The sequence below is a fragment of the Setaria viridis genome, chromosome 1, assembly GCF_005286985.2.
Source record: "Setaria viridis chromosome 1, Setaria_viridis_v4.0, whole genome shotgun sequence".
In the NCBI taxonomy this organism is placed as follows: domain Eukaryota; kingdom Viridiplantae; phylum Streptophyta; class Magnoliopsida; order Poales; family Poaceae; genus Setaria; species Setaria viridis.
In genome coordinates this window covers 40,569-56,285 of record NC_048263.2, presented here as the reverse complement: position 1 = coordinate 56,285, position 15,717 = coordinate 40,569, and positions in this window count along the sequence as shown.

The window sequence follows — 15,717 nt, the reverse complement described above, 5'->3', positions numbered from 1 at the left end:
TCCCGGTGTTTAAAATGCTTTCATCACATTCTTCATAAATATGTAAAATGCTTTCGTCACATTCTTCATAAATATGCATACGTAATGATATTTAATTATCATAATATTTAGTCATTCAATGACTTAATTTATAATTTTTCTAGATTATGATTAGGAGCAATGTTCCAAGAACTAAGTAACCACTTATTATTTAACTGTACAACACAAATGAAATTTTATCCTTTCTAAATTCCAAATAGCAGCCCTGTCCGTATAAAAGCCATAACTTTGGTCTCGGAATCCAAAATCGGGCGTTCTTAGTCTTGTTGGAAAGGGGAGATAGAATCCTACACCCCAGGAACAAAATCTCAAGTACATGACCCCCTATTTATTTTTCCACATAAACAAAAAGCACTGCTACAGCCAAAAATGAAGTAGTAGCTCGTTCACGGTATCTAGGTACCCTTTCACCCGCCCCGTCAAACTAACCATAACATCCCCAAATTTAAAACCATTTAAAAATGAGGACCTTTTAATATTTTTCCTAAATAATCATAAAAGATAACCCTCTCTTCTTTTTAAAATTAAAAATCATCTTGAATAATGATGCTCAAACAAAATGAACATAAAAACTTTGGGTGATCTTGGAAAATTAGAAATAATAATACTCCAAACCAAAATCCAAATTTGAAATACATTCAAATTTGAACTCAAAAACCAAACCAAAACCCATCCAAACCAACTATAAAAGCCCCCATTTTTACTTTTAATATTAAGTCATTTCAATGCCCACAAGAATGCATTTGAGTGCCTTAGAATTCTAGAAGCAATTCAAAACCCCAAATTTGAATTCTATTCAAATTTGATTCAAATCAAACTAAAACCTGTTGATGGTCCTTAAATGACAAATCCGGCCGTCAATATACTCAATGAATAAAGTTAAACTAATATTTCTAACTCGCATACCTAGTTATAATAACTTAATTCCACATGTATTAGCCAATCAGTGTTTTCAGGAACACAAGTCTACATAAGGAGAGAAACGTGCTCAAACGCCAGAGAAACACACCGAAGAACACTCTACACGAAGCATGAAGATCAAAGGGCCCACATGCCAGGGCAAATTAGCCTAGTCCAGCAGGAATCCACAAGGATAAGCACCTAGGCCCACCAGGCAGCCCATCCACACAAAGGCGGTGGAGAGGGGGCCTAGCCTGGATAGGCCCCTCTCGTCCTCATACTCCAAGTGGCGGTCCTTGGCTGACTCCCTATGGCGGTGGAGGAAGATTCCCCGAAGACGCCTCCTGGGAACCGCCCCTACACACCCATTCACCCTTCCCGCCAACCTAACCGCTGTGAAACCTCATGCTCCCTGATCAAACGCGTTACAGATGACCGTGAGCACCATTCCGCGATGAACCGGCCGTGTGCTCTTTGCTTGGGGCGGAATAAAACATCCTAAAACCCCATATAGCAGCCCTGTCTCGTATTAAAGTCATAACTTTGGCCTCGGGATCCAGAATTGGGCGTTCTCGGTCTTGTTGGAAAGGGGAGACAGAATCCTGCACCCAGGAACAAAATCTCAAGTATATGACCCCAATTTATTTTCCCACATAAATAAAAAGTATTGCCACGGCCAAAAAACCCCACACTGCAGGACAAAATTTGCAAATATATGATCCGAGTTTATTTTCCCACATAAACAAAAGCCCTTGGAAACCTAAGGCACATCGATCAAACTCGTTTTGCTATGGCCCCGTTTTATTTTCCCACCTGTATCGGGGTGCCCATTCACCCTTCCCACCAACCTACCTGCCAAGAAACCTCATGCTCCCTGATCAAACGCGTTATGGATGACCGTGAGCATCATTCCACGATGAACCGGCCGCGTGCTCTGTGATTGGGGCAGAATAAAACATCCTGGAACCCCACACCCGCATTAAAGCCATAATTTTGACCGCGGCATTACAATGACGTTGCTACCCTCGTTGGTTTCTCTACCCTTTTACGTGACTTGGAAAAGATGGTGCCACATGTCGCAACAGGATACGCTTAGCCAACCTTTACGGGACTTTATGCCGATCGCACTAAAGAAAGCCTCATGAGCTACAGGTCATGGTTGGGTCTATGTATCTTCTGGAGAAAAAAAATATTCTAGAACTACTCCGGCTACCACAAAGTGATGAGGATGGCCGACCATCATGAGCTACAGGTCATGGTGGGGTTTGTATATCCTATGGAAAGTGAAAAAAAATCCTGAACAACTTTGGTAACCCAGAACCGACAAGGAAGGCCAACAATCATGAGCTACAGATCATGGTTGGGTCCATGTAGCTTTTGGAGAAACAAAAAATCCCGGAACTACTCTGGAAATCACACAACAACTAGGAGGGCTGACCATTGTGAGCTATAGGGTATAGTGGGATCTATATATCCTTTGGAAACACAAAAGAATCTTTGAAGTACTCCACTAACTCGGAGCGACTAGGAATGTCGACCGTCATGAGTTATAAGTCATGGTTGGGTCCATTTGTCCTTTGGAAATGCAAAACAAATCCCGAACTATTTCGGTAACCATGGAGTGACTAGGAAGGCCAACAATCATGACCTACATGTCATGGTTGGGTCCATATATCTTATGTAGAAAGAATTCCTCAAAGTGCTGCGACAACCCTGAAGCAACTAGAAAAATTGACCGTCATGAGTTTTCATTCATTATTGGGTCCATATATGCTCTAGAGAAACTAAAAATTCCCCAACTAGTCCGGTTACCCTAGAGTGGTTAGGAAACCCGACCACCATGAGCTACAGTTTATTGATGGGTCCATAAATCGTCTCGAGAAACCAAAAAAATTGTCAAACCACTTCGGTAACCCTGGAGTGACTAGGAAGGCCATTCGTCGTAAGCTATAAGTCATGGTTGGGTCCGTATATCCTATGGAAATAGAAACAAAGTCCTGAACTACTTTGGTAACCTAGTGCCGACAAGGAAGGCCAACAATCATGAGCTACAGGTCATGGTTGGGTCTATGCATCTTCTGGAGAAACAAAAAATTCAAGAACTACTCCGGCTACCACAAAGTGATGAGGATGGCCGACCATCATGAGCTATAGGTCATGGTGCGGTCCATATATCCTATGGAAATCAAAAATTGTTTTTGAACTACTTTGGTAACCCAGAACTGACAAGGAAGGTCAACAATCATGAGGTACAGGTTAGGGTTGGGACCATGTATCTTTTGGAGAAACAAAAAATCCCGGAACTACTCTATAAACCACACAACAACTAGGAAGGCTCACCATCGTAAGCTATAGGTCATAGTTGGATCTATATATCCTTTGGAAACACAAAATAATCTTTGAAGTACTCCACTAACTCGGAGCGACTAGGAATGCCGACAGTCGTGAGCTATAGGTCATTGTTGGGTCCACTTGTGCTTTGGAAATGCAAAAAAAATCCTGAACTGCTCTGTTTACCCTAGAGTGTTAGGAAACCCGACCGCCATGAGCTACAGTTTATTGATGGGCCCATATATTGTCTTAAGAAACAAAAAAAATTTCCAAACCACTTTGGTAACCCTAGAGTTACTAGGAAGGCCAACCGTCGTGAGCTATAGGTCATGGTTGGGTCCGTATATCCTATGGAAATAGAAATAAATTCCTAAACTACTTTGGTAACCTCATGCCAACAAGGAAGGCCAACAATCATGAGCTACAGTCATGGTTGGGTCTATGTGTTTTCTGGAGAAAGAAAAAAATTCTGGAACTACTCTAGCTACGACAAAGTGATGAGGATGCTCGACCACCCTAAACCCTATAGGTCATGGTGGGGTCCGTATATCCTATGGAAATCGAATAAAATTGTGAACTACTTTGGCAAACCAGAACCTACAAGGAAGGCCAACAATCATGAGCTACAAGTTAGGGTTGGGACCATGTATCTTTTGGAGGAAGAAAAAATCCCAGAACTACTCTGGAAACCACACAACAACTAGGAAGGCTGACCATCATAAGCTATAGGTCATAGTTGGATCTATATATCCTTTGGAAACACAAAAAAAAGGTATTTGATGTACTCCACTAACTCGGAGCGACTAGGAATGCCGACCGTTGTGAGCTATAGGTCATGGTTGGGTCCATTTGTCCTTTGGAAATACAAAAAAAATCCCGAACTATTTTGGTTACCATGGAGCGACTAGGAAGGCCAACAATCATGAGCTACACGTCATGGTTAGGTCCACATATCATGTGGAGAAAAAATTTCTCAAACCACTGTAACAACCCTGAAGCAACTAGAAAAATTGACCGTCATGAGTTTTGCATTCATGGTTGGGTCCATATATGCTCTAGAGGAACTAAAAGTTCCCGAACTACTCCGGTCACCCTAGAGTGGTTAGGAAACCCGACCGCCATGAGCTACAATTTATTGATGGGTTCATATATCGTCTCGAGAAACCAAAAAAAATTGCGAAACCACTTCAGTAACCCTGGAGTGACTAGGAAGGCCAACCGTCGTGAGCTATCAGTCATGGTTGGTTCCGTATATCCTATGCAAATAGAAACAAATTCCAGAACTACTTTGGTAACCTAGTGCCAAAAGGAAGGCTAACAATCATGAGCTACAAGTCATGGTTGGGTCTATGTATCTTCTAGAGAAGAAAAAAAATCCGGAACTACTCCAGCTACCACAAAGTGCCGAGGATGGTTGACCACCATAAACCCTATAGGTCATGGGGGGGTCTGGATATAAAAAAAACTTGTGAACTACTTTGGTAACCTAGAACTGACAAGGAAGGCCAACAATCATGAGCTACATGTCAGGGTTGGGACCATGTATCTTTTGGAGAAACAAAAAAAATCCTAGAACAACTCTGTAAACCACACAACAACTAGGAAGGCTGCCCATCATAAGCTATAGGTCATAGTTGGATCTATATATCCTTTGGAAACACAAAATAATCTTCGAAGTACTCCACTAACTAGGAGCGACTAGGAATGCCGATCTTTGTGAACTATAGGTCATGGTTGGGTCCATTTGTCCTTTGGAAATGCAAAAAAGATCCCAAACTTTACCCTAGAGTGGTTCAGGAACCTGACCGCCATGAGCTACAGTATATTGATGGGCTCATATATCATCTCGAGAAACCAAAAGCATTCCCAAACCACTTCGGTAACCCTAGAGTGACTAGGAAGGCCAACCGTCATGAGCTATAGGTCATGGTGGGGTCCGTATATCCTATGGAAATTAAAAAAATCCTAAACAACTTTGGTAACCTAGAGCTAACAAGGAAGGCCAACAATCATGGGCTAAAGGTCATGGTTGCATCCATGTATCTTCTAGAGAAACAAAAATCTCGAAACTACTCTAGAAACCACACAACAACTAGGAAGGATGACCATCTTGAGATATACGTCATAATGGGATCTATATATCCATTGGAAACAAAAAAAAATCTTTTAGGTACTCCACTAACTCGTAGCGACTAGGAATGCCGACCGCTGTGAGCTATAGGTCATGGTTGGGTGCATTTGTCCTTTGGAAACAAAAAAAATCCTGAACTACTTCAGTAACCATGGAGCGACTCGGAAGGCCAAGAATCATGAGCTACACATCGTGGCTGGGTCCACATAACCTGTGGAGAAAACATTTCTCAAACCACTGCGACAACCCTAAATCGAATCGAAAAATCGACCTTCATGGGTTTTCAGTCATGGTTGGGTCCATATTTCCTCCAGAGAAACCAAAAATTCCCGAACTACTCCGGCTACCACAAAGTGATGAGGATGGTCGACCATCCTAAACCCTATAGGTCATGGTGGGGTACGTATATCCTGTGGAAATCAAAATAAAATTGTGAACTACTTTGGTAACCCAGAACCGACAAGGAAGGCCAACACTCATGAGCTATAGATCAGGGTTGGGACCATGTATCTTTTGGAGAAACAAAAAATCCCAGAACTACTCTGGAAACCACACAACAACTAGGAAGGCTGACCATCATAAGCTATAGGTCATAGTTGGATCTATATATCCATTGGAAACACAAAATAATCTTTGAAGTACTCCACTAACTTGGAGTGACTATGATGGCCAACCGTCATGAGCTATAGGTCATGGTCGAGTCCGTATATCCGATGGAAATAGAAACAAATTCCTGAACTACTTTGGTAACCTAGTGCCAACAAGGAAGGCCAACAATTATGAGCTACAGGTCATGGTTGGGTCTATGCATCTTCTGGAGAAGAAAAAATTCACGAACTACTCCGGCTACCACAAAGTGACGAGGATGGTTGACCACCATAAACCCTATAGGTCATGGTGGGTCCATATATCTAGTGGAAATAAAAAAAACTTGTGAACTACTTTGGTAACCTAGACCTAACAAGGAAGGCCAATAATCATGAACTACAGGTCAGGGTTGGGACCATGTATCTTTTGAAGAAACAAAAAATCCCGGAACAACTCTGTAAACCACGCAACAACTAGGAAGGCTGACCATCATAAGCTATAGGTCATAGTTGGATCTATATCTCCTTTGGAAACACAAAATAATCTTTGAAGTACTCCACTAACTAGGAGAGACTAGGAATGCCGACCGTCGTGAGCTATAGGTCATGGTTGGGTCCATTTGTCCTTTGGAAATGCAAAAAAAAATCCCGAACTACCCCACTTACCCTAGAGTGGTTCACAAACATGACCGCCATGAGCTACAGTATATTGATGGGCCCATATATCATCTCGAGAAACCAAAAAAATTCCCAAACCACTTCGGTAACCCTAGAGTGACTAGGAAGGCCAACCGTCATGAGCTATAGGTCATGGTCGGGTCCGTATTGTCGGTGTTTTAGACCGGCAACCTGCCTAGGGGGTACCCTAGGTGGTCTTTTGTGCGGTAAGGGTCGTCGAGAATCAAGGAATCAATGGTGACGCAAGGAACACGATTTAGACAGGTTCCGGACGCTAGATGTATGTTGTGTGTTGGTTTGTATTGATGTATGTTGAGATGATGTCTCTCTGTTCAGGTTTGTTTGAGGGGGGTCTCTGCCCGGCCTTATATACACGGGAGGGCAGGGTTACAAGTCTGAGTCCTAGTCGGGTACTATTACAGAGTTCTACTCAGTAATGGCCCGAGTAGTTTTCCATAAACATACAAGACTAATCCGAGTAGGATACGCCCATCCTTGTTCTGATCTTGTCCGAGTACGTCCCTTGGTGGGCCGTTCAAGGCCTACTTGTGGACCTAGGGTGTATGCCCGACAAGCCCCCGAGTACTTTGTAGTCGTGCGCCACAGTCTTGGACACTGCAAGCACTATTCGAGTAGCTTAGTCATAGAGGTCACGGATTGAAGTGCTCGAGTACTGTCGCGTGGCTGGAAGGTACTCTTTTTCCTCCTTCGAGTTGTTTCTGTCCTGAGTAATTTATATGGTAGTGCGATGTCAATCGCACTCCATATGGAGTAGCCCCCAAGCCTTAGGTTGAGTCGAAGAGTCAGGCTTAGGGTCCAACCAGCTTTTGTCCATTTTACCCTTGGAGATCTTTGGAAAAAGAAAAAACTGACCAACGGGTACGGTACCCGCAGCCCCCAAGCACTTAGGCGATCTTTGTCGTTGAAGTGGTCAGCAGTCCGTTGAATAGAGTAGCTGTTGGATGTTTAAGGTGATTAATATGCAATTAATCTGTCCGTTGCGCAACCAACGCGTGGAAACCGGGGCTGGCGGAGATAAAACTGGAATGCCCCCTTTCAGTTGCTGTTACGCCGTACGGCAATTAGATCTTCTTTTTCTTCCTCCTCTGTGCCTCCGTTCTGCATTTCGCCACCGCCAGTGCCGCCGCCACCACTATTGCCACCTTTTGAGAAAGATCCGAGTGTCGAGCCCCTTCTACCTTGAGGTTGAGTCCGTCGAATGCGCACCAAGAAGATGGGCAAGAAACCCGAGAAGATTCAGGGCAAGGCTCCGGCGACGGGCAAGGTGAAATCCAAGAAAGGGAAGGAGTTGGTGCTGCCAGCGCCGAAGGTGGGGCCGACGAACCAAACTGCGCCGCCACCGCCTGGGGCAACCTGGCAACACTCGGTGATGAAGGAGGAAGCGGTCCAGGCGCTAGTCGAGGCAAAGCTCCTTCAACCGAAGGAGATTCTTGAGTGGCACCCCGCGTTTCCCAATGCGTGGCAGTTTGAGGAGCATCCAAGCGAGACGGTGATGCTCGCGCATTTTGTGGAAAGGGGGTTGGTGGTGCCTAGCTCCGACTTCTTCAGAGGTATTCTCGAGTACTACAAGCTTCAGCTCGTCCACTTGAATACCAATGGTGTACTACACATGTCTATTTTCGTACACCTTTGTGAAGTTTACCTGGGAGTTCCTCCAAGCCTCGAGTTGTTTAGGAAACTGTTCCGTTGTAAGCCTCAGCCGAGTGCCCAACGGACAGAGGTCTTTGGAGGTGCCGGGTTCCAACTCAGGAACTCAGGCGCGTATATTGAGTATAACCTGACCGACTCCCACGGGGAGTGGAAGAAAATGTGGTTCTACATCGGGAACCATGACCCTCGTTTGCCTGTGATGACTGGTCACGCGCCCAAGTATGCGGAAAACTAGGTGAGCGAGCCCGAGGACACCCCTGAGCTCGATCACCTGATGCAGCAGATCACCGAGTTGAAGGCACTTGGTTTGACTGGGATCAACGTGGCGGCCAGCTTCCTGAAGAGAAGGGTCCAGCCACTTCAACAACGTGCTCACTCGGGAAGTGAGTACATAGGTCTGAAGGATCCATCGCGTATGTCCGATGAGGACATATCCGATGATGATGTAGAGGCGCTGCTGGCTAAGTTTTTTAGGAACTATCAGGGAGTACCAGTAATCCCTGCAGCCCTTCGTCAGTATGACGCCTGGTACGAGCCAGAAGTGGTATGTCTTTTGCTCCTAACTTGTTCTCTTTTGACTTATGTGATACTTGTTGCTGATGCCAACTTGTTGTTTGTAGTCTCGAGTTCTTGCCGGCTACTTGGCGCAGTCGGAAGAAAAGTCGGAAGCTGTTGTCACGGAGTCGGAGGACGAGCCTTCTCCTCCTGTTAAGAGACGCAGAGTAGTCCGCAAGATGTCTGCGGCTAAGTCTGCTTCAACCCCTGAGAAGTCTCGGGGTACCAAGGTATGTAGTCGTGAACTTGTCTGTTACTGATGAATTTGAACTCATTATTGATGTGGCGAATTTTGTTTTTGTTCGTAAAGGCTGTAGATACGGCGCTTGGTGAAGATGAGGCTGTTTCTGAAGAAATGGTCGTGACCGACCTAGAAGTCGGTAATGTGTCTGTTGACATGGTGCTGGAGGCGCCATCAACAGAGACTGGAGTAGCCCCCAAGCTACCCGCGCCTGCTCCATCGTCTGCCATGCTGCGCATTGCTGACCAAGTAGTCTTGGGGCTGCCTGCTGGAGTAGCGGGCGTTGCAAAGGAGGTGTCGCCAGTACTTGCTACTGGTACTTTGCTGTCCAATGTGATCGCCAGTGGTAAGCATTGTCCCTTCCGATTGTATTCATTTGAGTAGTACTATAGTCTTGACTTCGGTTTTGTAGGCCTTGGCGAGAAGACAGCACCGGTGGCTATTCCTGCGGCTCCTAGTACTCGACCGCCTGTCGCCGAGAAGAAGCGTGTGCGACTACCGCCACGTTCAACCCGGTGAGCTTTCTTGTCTGTTTGAATGATGTCGGGTTGTCTTAGAATCATGTAGTGACATTTTTTGGTGCAGAGATGCAGAGGAGACTATCCCTGTAGAGACAGGGGTAGTGCCGGATCTCTCGACCACAATGTCTGTTCCATTTGGGGGACTTGACTGTTGAAGAGGTACCCGAGGTTGACGCCGGTCGTCTTGGAGCTACTATGTCGATGCTTCAAGACGTAATTCGCTCGGTGGAGGTTCCTGCCGCTGCATCGGGCTCGGAAAGTGCTACCCTATCATCATCTTCTGGCGGATCGCTGGCCATAGTTGAAAAAGCCAAACAAGCGACTGCTCCAGGTATGTCTCTGTAGTCTTTTTATTGTAGTCGTAGCCGGTAGCTGACATGATAAATGTTGTAGGTGCTACTCTGGGTACGATTCCTCATCTTGTGGAGAGTACCCAAAGGCCAGTACTTAGCCTGCCTTCTGACTTGGAGTTCCAGAGGGCCATCGATGTTTTCCGGGGCTTCCAGGTAGATGTCCTTATTGAGTTTGTTGTATGACCCGAGTAGTTGTGAGGCTTGAAACTCACCACACCATACTTGGATTTTTTCAGGAAAGAAGCCATCAGCTGGAGCAGGAATGTGCTCGACTGACAGAAGATTTGCAGGTTCATGAAGTTGGGGCGAAGTCCTTTGCCGTGGAACGCACGGATCACGCGGTTCTGCAGGAAAAATTGGAGAGCCGCTACAAGTCCTTGAACAAGAAGTATCAAGGTAAGCGTTTCGACTACTCTGGGTGTGTCCAACTATAGTTGGCTGTGGCCTGAGTTCTTTGTTTTGTAGAGCTCAAGAAGTAGGAAGCGGCTGCAAGGAGCCAAGTTATTTACTGGAGAAACGCTCATGACCGAGTGGCAGATGAAGCCGAACATCTTCGGGCCACGCTGACGGAAGCACAAGTTGCTTGCGAGCATCAGCGGGACCGAAAGATGCAAAATGGCGTGATGCTTTCCATGGCCATGGTGGCATGCAGAGACCATGCCCAGACCCTGGGAAGGCTTCGGGGCGAACTCCAAGAGTTGTCTAGAGCGGCCGAAGACTTGGTGAACGCCATAGCCCCCGTGGAGGAAGGCGCAGGGCCGCAATCGCTAGTCGAGCGACTAAAAGCTGCCCCGAGTAAAGTGGCGAGACTTTGCAAGACTGTTTGCAAACAGGTTCTTGCAGTTGTGAAGTCCTACTACCCGGCAGCTGGTGATGGCGTGGCTCGCAACTGCACAGAGGAAGCATATGCGCAGTACCTCGAGGAGGCGGAGCCTATTGCATCCAAGATGTCGGAATTTGTCTCCTTAGAAGAGCTTTGAGCTTTTGTATGTACTTTTGTATGTACTTTTGTATTTGTGTCGAGTACTTTGATACTTTTGAATATCAAGCCTTTTGGATTTGTTTGAAGTTAGTTGTCTTGCGAAGAGTAGTTTTACTCTATTTTGTCCAACCCAAAGTGCTGAAGTCGGCTGGGCCTGACCTTCTAGGGGAGAAGCTTCATCTCGCCCGACCTTGAGTCTTGGGGTCGGCTGAGCCTGACCCCTTCGAGGGTAAAAAACTCTGCCTCGCTCGACCCTGGGTCCTGGGGTCGGAGTAATCCAAGCCCCCGAGATGTAGGCCATGCTTGGCTTGTAGTAGTCCCGAGTATCGAGTAGTCGCAATGCTATCGAGTACTCATCGTTTGAGGGACACGGGTGTACTATACTCCTTTGTCCTTTGTGGATGCACGGGTGTACTGCACTCTTTTGTCCGTTGTGGCATGAGTGCTGTCACGTGGGCAGAGTCAGGAGTCGTCAGACTCATTGATCACGGGTGCATAGTAACTCTTGGGCAGGTGGTAGTTGTGTCTTTCGGTTATAAATAGGGCCATCTGGTGAGCGAACCAACTCAAGTTCTTGAGTAGCGATGGATTACCTTCGGTTGCTTCTATTTGACTGTAGAGAGCCATCAAAGAGTGCACCGGTGCTAGAAGAATCCTCGTAGATTGAGGCCACCTTCCCTCCACAGACTCCTGCGCTCGTAGGGATAGCCGCGATGCTAGAAGAATCCTCGTAGGAGGTTTCGTCGCACGCCTCATCTTGCAGCTCGTGATCCAGTGGGGTACGCGCTTGAACTCGTGAGTGATGGGTGATGAGTGCCGCAGTCTTTATCCCGCTCTGAGAGAGGTGGAAGTGCGGCCGTAGAGTAGATGGGCTCCGCAAGGCTAGCAAAAGAGCAGCCTTGGTTCCCTCTAGGCGCGTCGTGCCGGATTTGTCGTTGTCGCTGTCAAGGCAGTGGCGATGCTGGAGTTCTTGGCATTGCCTTGGGTAGGGTACCTGGGCATGGCTGCGTTTTGCGCAGCTTCCTTGTGTGTGGGCCCTCCTTCTTGTGGTCGGCAGACCTGAGTGGCCTTGTGATATAGTAAAAGCCTGAGGCTTAAATACAGCCCGCCAGTAGGCAGTTGCTTGTAGTCTTCGTGTATTCCAAGTACTTGTACTCGTATGTAACCTAATGTACTCTTGTTACAGTAAAGAAATATTGATACGGAGATTTTGTACCAGGGCAATGATCCTTGTTGAGCTGAAAGTTCTTGTCGAAGCTGAGATATTTTGAAGTCGGTAGTCGGGCAGTTGGCCCGAGTATGAGTTATTGCTTTGAAGCGACTACTCGGGTGCTGCTATGGGTAATAGCGACATAGATGTTCTATATTCTAGGAGTTTGGCACTTGTTCTCCTGAGAGCTCTTAGAGTCTGTAAGATCCGGGTCCCGTAACCTTTGATACGATGTAAGGACCTTCCCACGGTGAATTGAGTTTATGCAATCCTGACGTGTCTTGGATACGCTTAAGGACCATATCGCCCTGAGTTGAAAGATCTTTCCTTGACGTTGCGGTCGTGGTAATGCCTTAAACCGTCAAGGTATCTGGCGGATTGCACTAGTGCTGCGCATCTTGTTTCTTCTAGAATGTCTATATCTGTTCGCCGTGTTTCTGTTGCAAGTTCTTCGTCATATTGTTCAACGGATGGTGATTGCCACATGATGTCGGCGGGTAGTATGGCTTTTGAGCCATATACCAGAAAATAGGGTGATAGCCCCGTAGTCCTGCACGGTTGGGTACGTAGGCCCCACAAGGCATTGGGTAACTCTTTGAACCATCTGCCACCTTTGGTGTTGCCAACATCATGTAGTCGTTTCTTCAGAGCGTCGAGTATCATGCCATTAGCACGCTCGACTTGTCCGTTGGCTCGCGGGTGAGCAACCGAGACATAGCGGACGTCGATGCCGCTGTTCTCGCAATATTCCCAAAAGTCGTGATTATTGAAGTTTGACCCTAGATATGTGATAATCCTGTTGGGAAAACCGTAGCGATGTACGATTTCGTCCAAGAAGTCGAGGACCCGGTCTGCCTTGGGGCAAGTGACTGGTTTGACCTCGATCCATTTGGTGAACTTGTCGATTGCCACGAGTACTCTGTTGAATCCTCCTGGCGCAGTTGGTAATGGACCTATCATGTCGAGCCCCCAGCAGGCAAATGGCCATGTTGGAGGTATTGTGACTAGCTTGTAGGCCGGTACATGTTGCTGTTTTGTGAAGAATTGACAACCTTTGCATTTCTGAACTAGTTGTTTGGCGTCGGCCAGAGCCATTGGCCAGTAGAAGCCTGCTCTGAAAGCCTTGCCAACTAGTGTCCTCGAAGAGGTGTGGTTGCCGCAGATTCCTCTATGAATCTCCTCTAGTATTTCTTGGCCAGCTTCTCTGGTGACGCACTTCATGAGTACTCCAGATGACGCACCTTTCCTGTAGAGCTTATCTCCGACTAGAACGTAATTTTTTACTCGCCGGAAGATTTGCTCAGCTTTATTCTTGTCGGATGGTAACTAGTGATCTTTGATGTAGTCGATGAAGGGTGTCCTTCAGTCGACTTCTATCATCATGATTTCTGGAGAGACGTCAGTAGCCGAGACTACTGGTGGTGTGACTTGTTCAGGTGTGGACGGCTTGTGCAGTTCATGTACGAAAATTCCTGCTGGAACTTCTGCACGAGTTGAGCCCATTTTGGATAAAGCGTCGGCGGCAACGTTGTTGTCGCGGACGATGTGATGAAACTCCAAGCTGGAGAATTTGTTTTCCAGTTTACGGACTTCTTTGCAATAAGCGTCCATGTTGTCCTTGTTTCGGTCCCACTCGTCATTGACTTGGTTTATAACGACTAGAGAGTCGCCGTATACCAGTAGTCGTTTGATGCCGAGGGAGATTGCGAGGCGAAGGCTGTGTAGGAGTGCTTCATACTCGGCTTCATTATTAGATGCTTCCCAGAATATCTACAGCACGTACTTGAGTTGGTCTCCCTTGGGAGAGATGAGTAAGACGCCTGCGCCGGCTCCTTCAAGTTTGAGGCATCTGTCAAATTACATTACCCAATGTTCTGGTCGTTCGACCCAGTGTTGGAACTTGATTTTCAGTCCACTCAGCTATGAAGTCGACCAAAGCCTGAGACTTGATGGCTGTCCTTGGCTTGAAGTTCAAAGTGAGAGCTCCGAGTTCAACCGCCCATTTGGAGATTCTACCCGTGGCATCTCTGTTATGGAGAATTTCGCCGAGCGGGAAATCGGAGATGACTGTGATGTTGTGCTCTTGGAAGTAATGGCGCAGCTTCCGGGAGGTGAGCAGAATAGCATATAAGAGCTTTTGTATCGGTGAATACCGAGTTTTGGAGTCCGAGAGTACTTCGCTGACGAAGTAGACAGGTCGTTGGACCTTGTAAGCGTGGCCCGGTTCAGACCGTTTGACTACTATTGCCGTGCTGACGACATGAGTAGTAGCAGAGATGTATAGGAGCAAGTCTTCGTTCGGAGAGGGAGCGGTGAGTACAGGAGGCTTTGACAAAAAGTCTTTGAGTTGTACTAGTGCCTCATCTGCCTCTTCCATCCATTTGAACTTGTCCTGGCGTTTGAGAAGCTTGAAGAAGGGTAGTCCCCGTTCTCCAAGTCTCGAGATGAACCGGTTGAGAGCGGCCATGCAGCCTGTGAGTTTCTGCATATCCTTAATGCTGGCTGGTGCTTGCATGTTTGTGATGGCAGATATTTTTTCCGGGTTGGCCTCAATGCCGTGATGGCTAATGATGAACCCGAGTAGTTTACCGGAAGGTACTCCAAAGACGCACTTAGTAGGATTGAGTTTCCATCGGAAAGCGCGAAGACTAGAGAAAGTTTCCTCCAAGTCAGCAATGAGTTCCTCCCGGTTTCTTGTTTTGACGACGACGTCGTCGACATAAGCTTCGATATTGCGGTGAAGTTGCCTTTCGAAGCACATCTGTATAGCCCTTTGATAAGTTGCTCCTGCATTTTTTAGTCCGAAGGACATTGTTTTGTAGCAGAAAGCTCCGAAGGGCGTAATGAACGCTGTTTTGGCTTGATCTTCTTCTTTGAGGCTTATCTGGTGATAGCCGGAGTAGCAGTCGAGAAAGCATAGCAAAGCGCACTCAGCGGTGGAGTCAACCACTTGATCGATCCTGGGTAGCCCGAAAGGATCTTTCAGGCAGTGTTTGTTGAGGTCGGTGTAGTCAACACACATTCTCCATTCGTTGTTTTTCTTATGAACAAGCACGGGATTGGCGAGCCAGTCAGGATGAAAGACTTCCTTGATGAACCCTGCCGCTAGTAGCTTGACTAACTCTTTTTGGATTGCTTCTCGTCGGTCCTGAGCGAACCGGCACAATCGTTGCCATTTTGGAGTAGCTTTGGGATCGACATTGAGAGAATGCTCGATCAGTTCCTTGGGCACACCTGGCATGTCAGCCGGTTTCCAAGCGAAGATATCATGGTTAGCCCGAAGGAAACTGACGAGCGCGAATTCCTATTTAGGATCTAGCCCTGTTCCGATCAGGGCTGTCTTGGAAGGATCACCGGTCTGGAGGTCGACTGATTTGAAGTCTTGCTTACTGGCGGGTTTCACCTTTGTGGACCCTGACTTGTTTTCCGGGATCTCCAGTTCGGTTGGATGGAGCTTCTTTGAAGCTGTGAAGACTTGCTGCATGGGACTAGGAGATTGAGTAGTCGCAGCAATTTCC